The 16,212-nt window shown below is 39.9% G+C and overlaps 1 protein-coding gene across 1 annotated transcript in view; it reads left to right on the top strand.

Moving 5' to 3' along the window:
• Positions 1 to 15,168: 15,168 nt before the first annotated feature.
• STXBP6 (syntaxin binding protein 6) overlaps positions 15,169 to 16,212 on the top strand; it is a 281,376-nt gene continuing 280,332 nt past the window's right edge. The window contains exon 1 of the mRNA XM_037834711.1: positions 15,169 to 15,465. The gene's annotated coding sequence lies outside the window, so the exon portion shown is untranslated. The remainder of the gene's footprint in view (positions 15,466 to 16,212) is intronic.

Below are 16,212 nucleotides of genomic sequence, written 5' to 3'. Positions count from 1 at the left end.
CAAGATAAAAAGTCCGTTTACAATACCAACTAAAAGAATCAAATACATAGGAAAAAATTTAACCAAGGATGTAAAGGATTTATAAATGGAAAACTATAAAACTTTGTTAAAAGAAATCAACAAAAACCTAATAAATGGAACAACATTCTGTGTTCATGGATTGCAAGACTAAATACCATTAAGGTGTTAATTCTACTCAAATTGATTTATGCAGTCAATGCACTCACAATTAAGATGCCAACAGCCTACTTTGGAGAAGTGGAAAAGCCAATCATCACATTTATTTGGAAGGGTATGGGGCCCCCAATAGCCAAAAACCTCTTGGAAAAGGACAAAGTTGTAGGACTCACACTTTTGACTTTAAAGCATCTTACAAAGCTACAGTCATCAAAAACAGCATGGTGCTGACATAAAGATAGTTATATTGACCAATGGAATCAAATTAAGAGTTCAGAAATAGACTCTCACATCTATGGTCAACTGATTTTTTTGACAAGGTTGTCAAGTCCACTCAACTGGAACAGAACAGTCTTGTCAACAAATGCAAAAGAATGAAAGAGGACCCAAACTCACACCTTATACACAAATTAACTCAAAATGGATCAAAGACCTAAATATAAGAGCCAGGACCATAAAACTAGAAGAAAATGTAGGGAAGCATCTTTAAGATCTTATGGTAGGCAATGATTTCCTAGACTTTACACCCAAAGCAAAACAATAAAAGAAAAAAAATAGATAAATGAGACCTCCTCAAAATGAAAAACTTTTGCATGTCAAAGGACTTTGTCAAGAAAGTGAAAAGGCAGCCTACTCAATGGGAGAAAATATTTGGAACCCATATATCCAGCAAGGGCTTAATATCAAGAATATCTTAGGAAATCCTACAACTGAACAATAAAAAGACAAACGACCCAGTTTAAAAAATGGGGAAAAAAACTTGAACAGATATTTTTCCAAAGAGGAAATATAAATGACCAAAAAGCATATGAAAAGCTGCTCAATATCACTAGCTATTAGAGGAATGCAAATCAAAACCACAATGACATATCATTTCACACCCACTAGAATGGCCACTATGTAAAAAACAGAAAACTACGAATGTTGGAGAGGCTGTGAAGAAATAGGAACGCTCATTCACTGCTGATGGGAATGTAAAAAGGTGCAGCCACTGTAGAAGACAGTTTGGCAGTTTCTCAGGAAGCTAAGTATAGAATTGATAAATGATCTGGCAATCTTGCTACTAAAGATACAGCCAGAAGAACTGAAAGCAGGGACTTGAGCAGACATTTGCACACCAATGTTCATAGTGGTATTATTCACAATTGCCAGAAGATGGAAGCAACTCAAATGCCCATCAACTGATGAATGGATAAACAAAATGTGGTATATACATATGAAGGAATATTATTTGGCTGTAAGAAGTAATGAAGTGTTCTGATGCATGTGACAAGTGGATGAACCTTGAGGACATTATGTTGAGTGAAATAAGCCAGACACAAAAGGACAATATTATATGATCTCCCAGATATGAATTATAATAAACAAACTCATAGAGTTAGAATCTAGAATATAGGTTACCAGGAGATAGAGATAGAATAGGGGTAGAGAATGGGAAGCTGATGCTTAATTTGTACAGAATATTCTAAATAGGTTGATCATAAATATTTGGAAATGGATAGTGGGTATAGAAGCACATTATTGTGAGTGTAATTAACAGCACTGAATTGTGCATATTAATTTGGTTGAAAGGGGAAATTTTGGGTCATATATGTTACTAGACAGAAAATTAGAGGATAAAACATGGGAACTGTATAACACTGTGAAACATGTTGTGGATGATGACTGGGGTTAATAGTAAAAATATAAGAATGTTCTTTCAGGAACTAGAACAAATGTACATCATTATAAAAGGTGTTAACAATAGGATGGTATCTGGAAAAAAAAATCTAATACAAACTATGGAGTATAATTAATATTAATATTTTAATATTATTTCATTAATTGTACCAAAGGTACCACACCAATGCAAAGTGACAACAAAAGGGGGTATATGGGATCTTTGTATTTTTATATGACTTTTTAAGTTCTCTAATTTAAAAAAAAAAACAATAAAAAAACCATTATGCTAAGTGAAACAAACCAGACACAAAGTACTACATATGGTATGATTCTATTTGCATATAATGTAAATATAAATAAATCTACAGGGACAGAATTAGATTAGTGGTTATGTAGGGCTGGGAAAGGATAGAGGGATTAAGAAGTGACTTCTAAGGGATATGTGGTTTTTCTTTTTGGAGTAATGAAAATGTTCTAAAATTGATGGTGGTGATGAATGCAGAATTCTGTGATTCTACTAAAAGCCATTGATTGTACACTTTGGATGGATTGTATGGCGTATTAGTCAGGGTTCTCCAGGGAAACAGAACTAAGAGGCGATATCTGTAACTATGAAATTTTATCACACAACTGTGAAGATACATGAGTCCAAATTCCATAGGACAGGCTGCGAGCCGGCAACTCTGATGAGTCTTCAACGACTTCCTCACACAGGTTGGCTGGCTGAAGCAAAAATGAAAGTTCTCTCTTCTCCCTTCAAAGTTTTCAACTAATTGGATTAAATCCAGCTGATTGAACTCTCTCATTGTGGAAGACATTCCCTTCGTTGATATAATCAGCCATGGATGCAATCAACTGACTAATAATGTAATAATCCAGACTTCTGCTTTATTAACCAGTTAGGAAATGTCCTTGCAGTAACGTTTAGGCCACTGCTTCCTTGATCAGGCAACTGGGCACTATCACCTGAGCAAGTTGACACATGAACCTAACCATCACATACAGTATGTGAACATATGTCAATAAACTGCTTAAAAAAAAAGGAGTACCTGGTTTATGACAAAAGAAAAGCAATTTGTAGGAGGGAATGATTTCCTTCTGTGGTCTGGGAACACTCCTCCAACAGCTAAAAGGAAAAATGCAAGTTAAACATGGCCATACTAATTTGCTCTGTAGGTGAAAATTAAAAGCTGGGAAAGTCACTGAAGAAATGCAATCATCCTTCCTTAAACACTGTCCTTCTCTGGCACCTGCCCAGAAACATCTTAAAACACACCTTCCCTTACTCTCCTCCCTCCACTTGCCAGGAGTCTCTGCCATTTCTGGTTACTCCCATCCTTCCCAGGGGTGTGTAGATGATGAAGAACAAAGAGAAAGAATAACAGATTTTCTTGAGACCTATTTGAATATGCTCAATAATGAAGATAACAGGAGGTAGTAAAGGAAGAATAAGAGTAATGTCCCAGGGATCTACCCTGACCCATAAGACATCCATCACATCAGTGATTTGGTCATGGTTCTGATAAGCTTAACAGAGTTATTTAAAAGGTTATAGAGGAGAATCTGCATAAATTTGAATTCTTGGCAAGTAAAATTTGTACTGGGGGAGAAAATGGTATATAAGAATATAATTAAAGCCTGACATACAGAGTTAGGAGAAATCAATAGAGTCCTGCCAACTTTGTTGAGACCAATCCTTTTTTGGAGATTCCTTCCTCTTTCTTTTTTTCTATTGGTGAGTATGACAGGGTGATGGATCTCTGAGTCATCACGAAGAAAATGAATAGTCAAGGTATTTAAGCGGGGGGTGGGGATGGGGGGTTGAAGAGCTTGCTCACTCCACCCCCACCCCGTGCATTGGGCAAGACAATAGTTCCTGCCCCAACCATCTGACTTCCTTTCTTCAGTTCCTGAATAAACTACCAGAACGTGTAAGACAGATACATAATGTAAAAATATGAGGGTTTCCTGAGCTGATACTTCAGTCATTTTTTCCTAATGCATATCTGTCAAAGTAGGACCAAAATTTTACCTAAATAAGGTAATTCTTGTAAGGAAATAGGCACATTTGGCAAAATTCTATAAATAAAAATATAATAGAATAATATAATTCTATAAATTTCTTGAAGGAAAAAATAGTTCATTTGTTACAGATCATTAAAAAACCCCCCCTTTTTTTTTTTGGTAGCAAACTGTACATTCTATGTGGTGTCTTTCCAGAGGCACAGACTATGTAGTTTAGAAGCTGTGCTATTAGGCTAGATAGCTGGTCAGGTTAAAAACTTTTGAAGATTCAGTTCCAGACTGAAGATATGGGAGTTGATTGTTTAATATTTAAGGTGACAATAAATAGAGAGATGTGAAAAATAATGATTAACACAAAGAATTTTGAGATTAAGTAAATACATTACAAGTTATCCTGCTGAAATAAAGCTATCAAAAATAATCAGATGTTAATTAGGTTTTCATTACTTAAAAAGGCTTAACCATCATAAAAATAATATACTTCTAAAACTACCATCGTTAGAAGACAGCTACTTTTTATCCATGGGGGCATATCATCTTGATTGATGCCTCACTAGTCATCACAGCTGACCATACTCGCCTTCTTAAAATACTCCTTTAGAACTACTCAACAACCTCCTGGCCTGGGTTTCTCAGTCAACTTGTCCTTAACAAGATGTATTCATGCTGTAGTTCTTTGGAGCTGAAAATGGGCTTTTACCTTCTGCATTCTATACTCTCACCCTAAACAATTTCATCTAGAAAATGGCGATGAAGTCTGGAAGCAAAGACAATATTATGTCATCATGTATTTTAGTATAACATCTACAAACTTTTCTTATGTATTTCAACTTTGTTTGCAGTCTTGGTGGCCAATCGCATCAGATACAATCTAAATGCTAACGACTCCCCAATATATACTTTCCAACCAGATCTAATTTCTGAGTTCCATACCTGTATATTTAACTATTTGACTCTTCCACTTGATTTTCTGACAAGATCTCAACTTCATATTCAAATTGGATTTTAAATTTCCTTCCAAAACTTCCAGTCATTAATAGGTGAAATGATCTACCCAGTGGCTTAAGGAAGTAAAATGGAGATTGTAGGTAATGTTTCCACTCTTACTCTCAATCCATTAGTAAACTCTATTTTTCATACCTCCAGAACATACCTCAATTTATCCACTTCTCCTTATCTCTCCAGCAGCAACTCTAGTCCAAACTATTCTTATCTCCCACTTGGACTATTGCAATAGTCTTCAAAGTAGTTTTTCACATAGCTTGATTTATTTCAATCCATTTCACACATAGCTCAAGATCTTAAAATGTAAATGTATCTCTCTTACTCCTCTGCCTAGAAAGTTTCAGTGGTTTCCCATAAGATTAAAAACAAAAAACCTGAAAATACTGTGTGATCTGGTCCTTTGAGTGACACAATTTCACCCTCACCCACTATGCCCCAATTGCTCTGCTCCTTCTTTCATCTCTGATGGTGCAAAGCCTTTCCTTCTTCCAGGTTTCCATTCCTGCTCTTGTTTTCTTCTAGAACCCTCTTTCCCCAGTCTTCTTGTGCCAGTTTGGATATATTATGTCCCCCAGAAAAAGCCATGTTCTTTAATGCAATCTTGTGGGGGTAAACATATTAGTGTTGATTAGGTTGGAATCCTTTCATTGTTTCCATGGAGATGTGATTCAACTGACTGTGGGTGAGACTTTTGATGGGATAATTTCTATGGAGGTGTTACCTCACCCATTCAGGTTGGGTCTTATTTGGATCACTGGAATACTTTAAAACAAGCCACACAGGCCCAGATGCTGCTGCAGCTTACAGAGACATTTTGGAGACAGCCTTTGAAAGCAGACTTGTGCTCCAGAGAAGCTAAGAGAGAACAAACACCCCAAGAGCAACATTTTGAACAACACACAGGAGCTGACAGAAGAGCTGGAACACAATCCAGGATCAGCAGATGCCAGCTATGTGCCTTCCCAGCTAATGAGGTTTTACAAATGCCAATGGCCTTTCTCTAGTGAAGGTACCCTATTGTTGATGCCTTACCTTGGACATTTTCATGGCCTTCAGACGGTAACTTTGTAACCAAATAAACCCCCCTATAAAAGCCAATCCATTTCTGGTGTTTTGCATTCCAGCAGCGTTAGCAAACTGGAACACTTCGCTTGACTAACTCAGATTCTTCCTTAGCTTCCTCAGAGAGGGCTCTTTGACTAATCCCCCCACCCATAACTAGCTTAGTTGCCCTATTACGTATTCCCCTTACTTGCTAATATGAGTCATAATTTGTTGTATCTACTGGCTCCACTTGTTTAATATTCAGACTGTGGGTTTGTGATGCCAGGAATCATACTGGTTTTTTTCACTGCTATAGCTCTGGCATCTAGCACAGTGCCTGTCCAGAGTAAACTTTTAATATTGATTGTGTGATTAATTGCAATAATACTATAAAATTTCATGTTCTGATTTTTTCAATTAAGCTGCTTTCATAAATAGTCTCAGGTTAGTCATCTCATTTATTTTTATAAAAGGTACACAATATTCCATTAAATAAATATGACAAAACGCACTTAATCATTTCTTCTTCTTGTGAAAAGTGCTACCCACTTTTGCTATTACAACTTAGGTCACTTTTATCATCTCTGGACATAGAACACTCCATTTTTTAAAGTAGTTTCTTGAGAAAAACCCACAGAGGTGGGTATCACAGGTTCCAGATATTTTTTCCCACAGAATCACTAATTTTTCTTTGAAAAAAAAAAATTACAATACCTCAAAATGACTGATCTTTGATAAATTGTTCATACTTTTAAAACGATTATCAAAAAAATTCACTCGTACTATATATGAACTCCAGATCCTGCCATAGAGTCTCCCCAAGTGGGTCATATGCATTTTACGAGTCACAACAGTATTGACACTAGTGAAGTTTAATTTCTTATAAGTCCCAGGAACACTCCCATTATAGTTTATGTGTGGTAAAATTATCATGACACCAGGATGTCTGTTGGGAAGATTTGTTTATTGTGAATATGACGTCATAAATCTGATCTCAAGTCAAGGTTTTTAATTGACTCAGCTATCAATTAAAAGTAATGAAATGATTTGTTCTTTCAACTTTTAACTGGCAACCACTCATTGCCCTTACTCAAGGATGCATTATGCAATACAAAAACTACAATTATACATACCCTAAATAATTTTCAATAAGATTTCTTTATAAAGAAAAGATGCTAAAATCTGAAAAAGGTTTCACAAATACTTTTTTTTAAGGAAAAATTTGGATATGTTAACTTTTGGGTGTAAGTAGACACTGGGGAAAAAGTGGGCAAAGGGGTAGCCCTTTCAGAGTCCACAGCCTGCTTAAAGCAGGAGTCAAAGCCCTCAGCCAACAGCATTGTGATTCAATTTCTGGAAAGAGACCCGCTTTGGACCATGCTTGAATGATGAGGGTTGTGATTTGGTACAGTTAGCTTCTGGCAAATTGGGATACTTTTAAGCCAACAAGTGTACTGGGGTTTTTCTGGGTTGGACATGACATGGTGGCAGGTTCCTGTATCAAACAGGTTCAAGTCCACCCCCCAGGGCTGAGCTAAGATTTCCGGAGATACTTACTTCACTTTTCCCCTCCCTCCCTTCCTCTCTCTTTCTTCTTGCGTTTCTTTCAATATATAAACTTTTTTTCAGGGCCCTCGGTGCTAGACACCACAGAGGATATAAAGGAGGTTCAGGCAAGTCTCAGGCCTCCAAGAGAATGGATTTGGCCCACGCATACCTAATTGCATAGTGTATGCAGACTATGGTAAGAGCCAAAGGAAAGAAGTAGGTAAATGAGTGGGAAGGTACCTTCTGGCTGACACAAGCAGTGAAGATTTCCAAAAAGGAGGCATTTTAGATGGCTCAATAAAAAGATGGGGAGAATTTAGATATATGGAGTGGTACCAGGAGACTGGAATAAGAAAGGGCATCAAGAGCAAAGGAAATAGACTGTACCTGAAAGTGCTTTTGGCTTTACCCCCCATCTTTCTTGGCTGGGTGTCTGAAGGCAGTTCTTGTTAAACTTTAATGTGCAATGAATTACCTGGGAATCTTGTTAAAATGCAGATTTGGATTCAACAGATCTGGGGTAGGCCTGAGAGTCTGCATTTTTATCAAGCCCCCAAGTAATGCTGATGCTGCTAGTTCAGGAATGGGTACCTTGGCTGCACATTTCCAAGATGGGGTGTTAGCAGTGGGAAGTTAGAGGGTTAGAGGGTCACATATGGCTGAGCAGATTCCAGGGACAGAGTAATAGGAGCTTCTTTCACTGTTAGTCTGTCTTTTTTTTTTCTTTCTTTCTTTCTTTTTTTTTTTTTTTTTTTTTTTTTGTGGGGTGGGGTGGGGTGGGGTGGGGAACAGGGGTCATAGCAAACAGAAAAGAAATTGCTGTAGTATTGCTGTAGTAAGTATTACGGGAGACCTTTCCATCTCATATTTTGGATGGGTTGTATCATCTCTCTTCACTCTAAGCTAGCTGCAAAAAATCTCTGGGTGAGATAGCAGCTCTATGTGGTCACTGACTTGCTTATGGGCTAGTAGAATAAGGGAGTCTTTGTTAGCCTGAAGCCTAGCAGCTTTTCTGGGTCTTGGTGGAGAAAGCCTCAGTTTTAAATCAAAAATAGCTCTTTCAAAAATATTGCCGAAATGAAGGAAGCAGTAATTAGGATGGTTCAGAATACCAAGCTCTGAACCTAATACAACAAACCATGTCTGAGTTAAGGTGGAGGCTCTGCTACAGCAGAAGATGGTCAAGAAAAGTCTTTGTATATTTTTATTTTTCTGTTGGTTACTATTCTTCAAGACTTCTAATTCAAGCAATTCAAGAGATAAGGGAAGAAGAGCAGTACTTGGCTTTTTATTATCAACATTCAGAACTAGTCATTAAACTTATTTCAATCAATCTTAATTGATTCCTAAGATAATAAACATAATTGCTGAAATCTCTAAACTATTCATCTACTCCCTTAGGCTTTTACTTTGGAAATAAAGCAATAGGTAGACACTCTAGGACATCTGGAAGAAGAAGGTATAAAATTTCAAAAAGCACTTTTTATGTAAAATTGATTTTGTGAAAACAGGGACACTATGAGTGCTTGTAGCAGAGGCAGCGTTTCTAAGAAACAGCTCAGATGGGAAATTCAAAACACACTCTTGGCTTTCCCCTGCTATTTTTCTTGAAGTTATCAAGATGGTGGTCATGGAATGAAAGAAGCAATATTTATTTAGCACTTGCTGTGGGCAATGTACTGTGCTAACTATAGTACATATTTGCTCCCATTTAATTATTAAAATAAAACCATAAGTAGATAGCAGTATGCTTATTTTGAAGATAAAGAAGCTTGCACTTACAGACATTGTAGAATTTGCCCAAGATTAAATAGCAAGAAGAAGGTGGAACAGAGTTTCAAACCCAAATCTATCTCATTATAAAATCCATGACCATTCTATCATGGAATGCTGCTTCTTAACACCATATTGTTTTATGTCTCTTTTTGAGGACAATTTGCTACTTTAGGGAAATGCTAGTAGTTCTAATGGCAAATGCTCCCTCTAGATGTTGAGTTATGTTAGAAAGTCTATGGGGTTAGTGACTGGTTAAACTTAAAGACCTTCAAGATTCCTCCAAATCTTCACATCCATTCTCCCACCAGAGTGCCCTTTCATGTGCTGTTTACCCTGCCTCAAATTCCCTTTGTTTCTTTTTTGCCTACTTAATTACTTCAGATTTAACAGCTTGAACATTACTTCTACTATAGTCTTCCTTTACTTTATCCAGTGTTTCTACTATGTATTTTTAATAGTACAATATACCTTTTTACTGTAAAATTTATCAAAGACACAATTTTTACATTCATGTGTGTGTTCTAAATATCAGATTCCTTATCTTTAAAATGAACTTATTTGTCTGTGGTCCCCTATGACTCACCTGAAAGGCAGCAGGTTGTAATTGTCATTTGTTGATTGGCTCCAGCCGCTGAGCTAGGCATTGGGTGAGGGACACTGAAGACCCTTAAGACATTCCTGGCTCTCAAGGAACTAACAATCTGACTGGAAAGACATGGCTAAAAAATATAAAACTATTAACGAGCAACCAATTCCAGGATGTAAGCAAGTCTTTTTGCCAGATGAAAATGACTTTGGTTTCATTTTTTTCCAAGGAACTGTCTCTTCTTCTAGTCTAAGTCTTATCTATAGGTTGGTAATATGGAGGCTGAAGCAGCTTAAAGGATGGAGTTAACATAATTAGAGAAGCAGAAAGAAGCTTGGGGAACAACAGGAAACCAATATATTTGAGAAGGAAGAAATGAGAACTGCAGTTTGCTATGTATCTCAAAAATGTTATATCTTATGGTGAATGTCAGGGGGTTGAAATTCACCAAATGTATCAACAGAAATCAATATTTACCCTGAATCATAAAAGCATAGGAGAGAGTAAAACATTATATTAGTAAATTAGGGCTAAAACGATGTACTATGGCAACTCAGTCATAAAAGAAGGTGGACATCTGTGACCAACCAGCTAAAATTCATAAAGAATAAACTGTAGACCACGACTAATTGTGTGGGAAACAAATAGAGTCCCAAGAATGAGCTCCATAAGCCTGTCTGAATTCTGCAGATCTTCCAGACCCCTACCATAGCAGTGTCACTAGAATTGACAGACTTCATTCCTCATTTACAAATGACACAAACAATAGCCATTGACCTATCCCTATTGTGGGGGTGTTTGATGCTACTCCCAGGGGAGCAACCATGAAAAGCAAAAAACCCAAAATTTAAAAATATTTCATAGTTTTGAAGAAGGAGGGTAGGAGAAATTATATAAAGTCAGCTTAGGGGACCTGAGCTAACAGGTCTTCTTCCTCAGTATATTGTTTCAATCCCTCACTGCCAGAATTCTTTCTCCTATCACTTTTCATACTCCAAAATTTTATTAACTAAATGTTCCTTTGAAACCATAAAAAAACTCTTAAAATTACATATATCTTTGTAAAGGTTGACAGTCTTCCACATTTGAGTGTGAATTAATTTAATAAAGTTATTTTACTTTGTCCTAAATTATGGTATATTAAAGGAATGCTGATTTTTAAGAGGAGGAACTAGGTGGCAACAATAGACAAGCTGGCTGAGATAGGGGAACTTAAGCCAAAAGGAGGACAATAAGCACAAGGAAAAGGGTTTCAGGAGAATACTGGGGAAGTAGGGGGCAAAAGGATTAGAAAAGGGCTAATGATTATCTTTATTTCAAGATTAACTAGGGCTGGTACTGTACTCACCAAGGAAGGAAGAAAAATTTCCTCCTCTTTCTTGCCCTTTCTGAGCAGAATGGGCCCAGATCTCAGGACCAGAAACGAATCTAATACTATGATAAACCTCAAACATTAAGTGCATTTCTCAGAGTTGACTTAGTGACACAGCTCTTATGGGAAAATGAATGATTTTCCAAACAACTTATAAGAAGGACTCTTCCTGCACTAAAAACAATGACTAATTTTGGGGAAAATAACTAAGATTGAGCTACACGAAACTGCCAATAAACAAGTGACTATGACCAACAGAAATGGCAATTTCATATGGTTCAACCTAAAAGTTGATGACCTCCTGAATTTTTTTACCTGAAATCACATCATCAGAATGAAGAATTTGAAATGCTACCAGCTATGCATTAGTCTTGAGGGCATACTGTGACTGACGATGCTATGTCACAAGTGATGCTGTTAAAAATAGTTATGTTATAATGTCTAATTCCCAAGCTCTGGGTCCACATCTATTCATTCCATCTGTTATTTAGACAGCAATTCCTTCTACAGTCCTAGGCAACCTAGGAAATCTAAATCCATGGGTTTTTTAGGTTGAGATTGCCAGTGGGTATTATGGGTCTCAAGGCAACTCCAGGTGAACTCAAATTTTTTCTTGCACTACTTAATGCTCAGAAGGAGGGTTTTGCCATATAACCCAGTAGCTTTAAGGCCACAAGTTTACTTGCGCCACAAGGGAAGACTGCTTTCACATTTTCATTTATTTCCCCACAGATAACAGAAATTTTTAAGTTCTAACTTGGGATATAGATGAACTACACAGTCTTCTTCAGTTCTATAATTTCATGATTTTATTAGGCTTTAAGGGAAAAAAACAACTATACTTACTCCCATATGCAAAGGATATTTCTGTAAGCATATGCAAGAAACTGGCAACAATGATAGGTCTTGGGGCAGGAAACTTACTTTTCTCTGAACTGAGCTTTTTTGCACTGAGCTTCTTTTAAACATCATGTATAATTTACTAACAAACAACAAAAACATAAATACAATTAAATTTAAATTTAAGTAGACCAAGCATTTTACTTGATAAGGCTTAGGGCCCCTCCCTTTCTAAATGTTAACATCCTGTTCTTGTTCTTCTTTACAACCTTACCATTATTGTGATTTTTAAAAATAATAATTATTAGGAACTATAGGAGGTAAGGCAGAGACACACAAGATTGTGATGATGGAAAGTGCTATTTATTCTGCAACTATTTGCAACTACCCATTACATGACAGGTCCTGGGCTAGATACTTTCTCCTTTCCCTAACTTCTGGAAGGCTTCTTGTGTAAACAACAGTTTTAGTTTTCTTGGCTGCTCAAGCAAATACCATGCAATGGGTTTGCTTAAGTAACAGGAATTTATTGGCTTCCTATTTTGAGGTGCAGAGAAGTCCAAATCAAGGCATCATCAAGGAGATACTTTCTTCCCAAAGAAAGCGTTTTAGGGCTGGCTGCCAGTGATCCTTGCTCCTTGGCTCCCCTGTCACATGGCAATGTACATGGTGGCCTCTCCTGGCCTCTCCCTTCTCTTCTGGGTTCTGTTGTCCTTCAGCTTTTTGCTTCTCCTGACTTCCTCTCTGTCTGAATTTCATTCTTCTTATAAAGGACCCCAGTAATAGGATTAAGATCCATCCTGATTTAGTTTGGGTCACACCTTAACCGAAGTAACCTCATCAAAAGGTCCTATTTACCATGGGTTCACACTCACAGAGATGGATTAAGTTTAAGAACAAGTTTTTCTGGGGTACACAGTCCAAACCACCATAACAACCAAGCAATTTTTTTTGTCCTTTGAGAACTCTGTATGCTTTAAATGCTTTCCACATATAAGTGGTGGTCTGTTCTCAGTGAATGCAGCAACATTCTCCCTTCAGTGACTGCAGGGAGAGTCACCCATTGTACAGAGGTAGGTCCCAGGCGTCTGGTTGGGGCAGATAGCCACGGATGATCTGCAGGTGAGATAGAAGGCACATGGTACGGAAAAGGCATGTCATCTTGAGCTAGATCTGAAATATTAAGAAAAAGAAGATAAAAACCTGTTACAAAGAAGGTGGTGGAAGGGAGGGCAACTGGCAATAGAAACTCGTACAAGAATATCTTAATTCATTGAGTTACCTAAAAGCTGACTACATTTTGTAAATAGAATCTTTTGTAAAAGAAGCTTCTGACTTAAGACACTTTTTGTAAAGCAGTAGAGCATCGTTATTTAAATTCAGATTTCATATAGATGTTGTATAGATAAGAACAATGCCTTATATTTGCTTTAACTGAGAGTTTTCAAAGCTCTCAGACATACATTATTTCTTTGATTCCTCACAAAACGCCATGGGAGTTGTTTTCCATTTCACAGATGAGGAAAGTGCAGCTTAGAAGCTGAGGCACTTGCACATTGGAAGCCGGGTGGGGAAGCGGTTGAGGTTTAGACCAGGACAGGGGAACTCTGCCACGTGCCTCTCCAGAGATAAGCAGAGCACTTGTGACTTTATCAGGGGAATCCTTCTGACTTTCATAAACAGCAACAGTGAGCATGCACTAGGTATCTCCATTTCTCCCAGTTTTCCCCTCCAAACCACCTTCCTGGGTTTGCTGCCTCATACATCTTCCCAGAGTTCAGCTCTGATTATGTCACTCTCTTTCCCAGCACCTTTGCTAGCTTCAAACAGTCTATGATACAAACTGCAAGCTCCATAGACTGGCATTCAGGATCCTCTGCCTCAGCCCCCATCCACTACTTCAACCTTCTTTCCCACTTCAGTATTCTATTCCTTTATACACTAACCAAATAAAACTGTGTGTCACCATCGAACTACCCACCCCCCAGGATTAGGGTGTGGCATCTGGAAAATTGAAGGGGTGCCAAAAAACTCAGGAGTCAAGACAAATATTTTAAAGCAATATTTTTAAAAAAATCAAAATTAATACAAAAAATGTATGAAGAAGAAAATAAAACAACTTAAATAAAGACAGGATCAGTATTACTGATTTTTCCTTTTGCTTTGGATGCCAAAAGGGCTCTCAGGGCACTGCTACTGATCCTGCAGTGACTTCCCACTCAGGTTCTTTTATTAATGGTGGGATAAGTTAGCCCCTACAACCCCTTTCCACATTAGTAACCTCTCTCTTTTCCAAGGCCCCAGCATTTATCTATAGCTCTCTTATGTCAGGAAACCCTATTTCCCGTAGTAACTGATAGTGCTTTGAAGGCAGGCTGAATCATCTTGGATCCTTTCCACCACCTTCCCAAACCACAGTGGGCACTCAGCACCTCTTGGCTGAAAGAAAACAGAAATCACAATTCTCAAAATTGGCTGTGGGCTTGAGGACGGAACGGACCCAGACATGTTTTGTTTGGTCCAGAGTGTTTTTAACTTAAAACTCAGTATATTTTACATGAAAAAAAAAATCCAGACCTCTTGTCATTTGTTGAAATAGAAAATCTAGCAAAACCAGTCCCAAATTCTTGCAAGATAGTAAGGGGCTTTAGAGCAGAGCAGTGGCCCTGCCTTTGGAGCTCTGTCCCACTCTTCCTACCCGTTTCACTTATTTACATTGCCTGTCAGGCCCCATTAACTCTTGGAGTTTACGACCCTAGGAGTAGACGAACAAGGGCATTGGATAAACCCATCTGCTTTGTCCACTCGTTCTTTCCTGGAGAACAAATGTTCCCTCGTTGTCTTTTCTAATAGTCTTTGCTGAAAGGCTCATAAAAGCAGCCTACCTTTCTAGCTCACAAACTTCCCACAACCCATTAAACTTGCATCGCCCTCCGCACACTGACCAGTTTCTCCTGGCTTTGCTCCAGGCCCCCCGCGTCTGCACTGGCTCTCCACCCCTACCCCCCACCCCACCCCACCACGCGGTCTGGAACCTGGAAACTGACCCCAGTCCCTTGCCTCAGCCCTCTGCCCCGAACCAGGGTTTTCGGGCTCGCCCTCGGCGGCACTGGGCATGCTCAGAGACAGCCGCGGGGGCAGGTTTGCCTCGCAGGCGCTCGCACTCGGCGGCCGGCGGGCGCGCGGCTGCAGCTGGAGCTTCAGCTCCGGGAGTTGGAGTTGCTGGGAGTTTCCCCCCCACCTCTCCCTCTTTGCGCGCGGCAGCAGGAGTCGGCGCGGGAGCCGCGAGGCGGCGGCGAGCCAGCACTCGGGCCGGCGGAGCCTTGTCCGGAGCCTGGAGCCCCGCGCGGGGCAGCCTCCGGGGAGGAGCCTCGCCCGCTGCGACGCGTGCCGCGCACTGGCACGGCCGAGGCACGAGCCGGGCTGCACGGTAGGGCTGGGGCGTAGGGAGCCAGCCGGGCAAGGCGGAGGTCAAACCAGCAGGGGAGGCTGCGGCAGCCGCGGCGATTGGGGGCGCCCAGTGTGCCGTCCGATACGGGAGGCCGGGACAGGGGCCCCGCTGCGGGACCAGAGGAGGAGGCAGGAGCCCAGCGAGATGCTTTCAAGTTGGCGGGAGGCGGAAGAGGGATCTAGGTGTCCCGGCGCGTTTGCTTTGTGCGCGGGGAGAGGGACTCAGTCCCTGGTTTCTCTAAACCTGGGATTCGGTGTGCGGGCAAGGTTGGGCAAGCCGCGGAGCGGAGCAGTTTGCTCCGAGAAAGTTGAGGATGGAGCCCTTTTTTTCCGCTCTGTCGCAGCGGTCCTTGGGACTCCGAGCGTGTCGCCCTGAGATGCCCAGCGTGGGGAACCGAGGGGGTCCCTGCGCCCTTGGGCTGAGCATCTCAACTCCCTGCTGAAATCCGCGAATCACCCTGACCTTCGTTTCCCTGGCGTCTTCCAGGAAAATCATTGCTGCCCAAACTGAAGCGGGTTCTCTTCGCAGGCACGGCTCCACGACCCGGAGGCGCTTAGCAAAATGTAATGCCCCCCTCCCAGGCTCAGACGTGCCCAAGGGTTCCAGGTTCCGAGTTCTCCCATGTGGTGCGAGCTGGCATCGAGTCTCACACACATGGCGGGGCAACGTGGCTGGTGGATGGCCCGATTTTTCCTTCAGTCTTTTCTTAGGTTTACTACACCACCA

Source organism: Choloepus didactylus, chromosome 4 (genome assembly GCF_015220235.1).
Source record: "Choloepus didactylus isolate mChoDid1 chromosome 4, mChoDid1.pri, whole genome shotgun sequence".
Classification (NCBI taxonomy): domain Eukaryota; kingdom Metazoa; phylum Chordata; class Mammalia; order Pilosa; family Megalonychidae; genus Choloepus; species Choloepus didactylus.
This window is presented reverse-complemented; position numbering and strand designations above follow the sequence as displayed.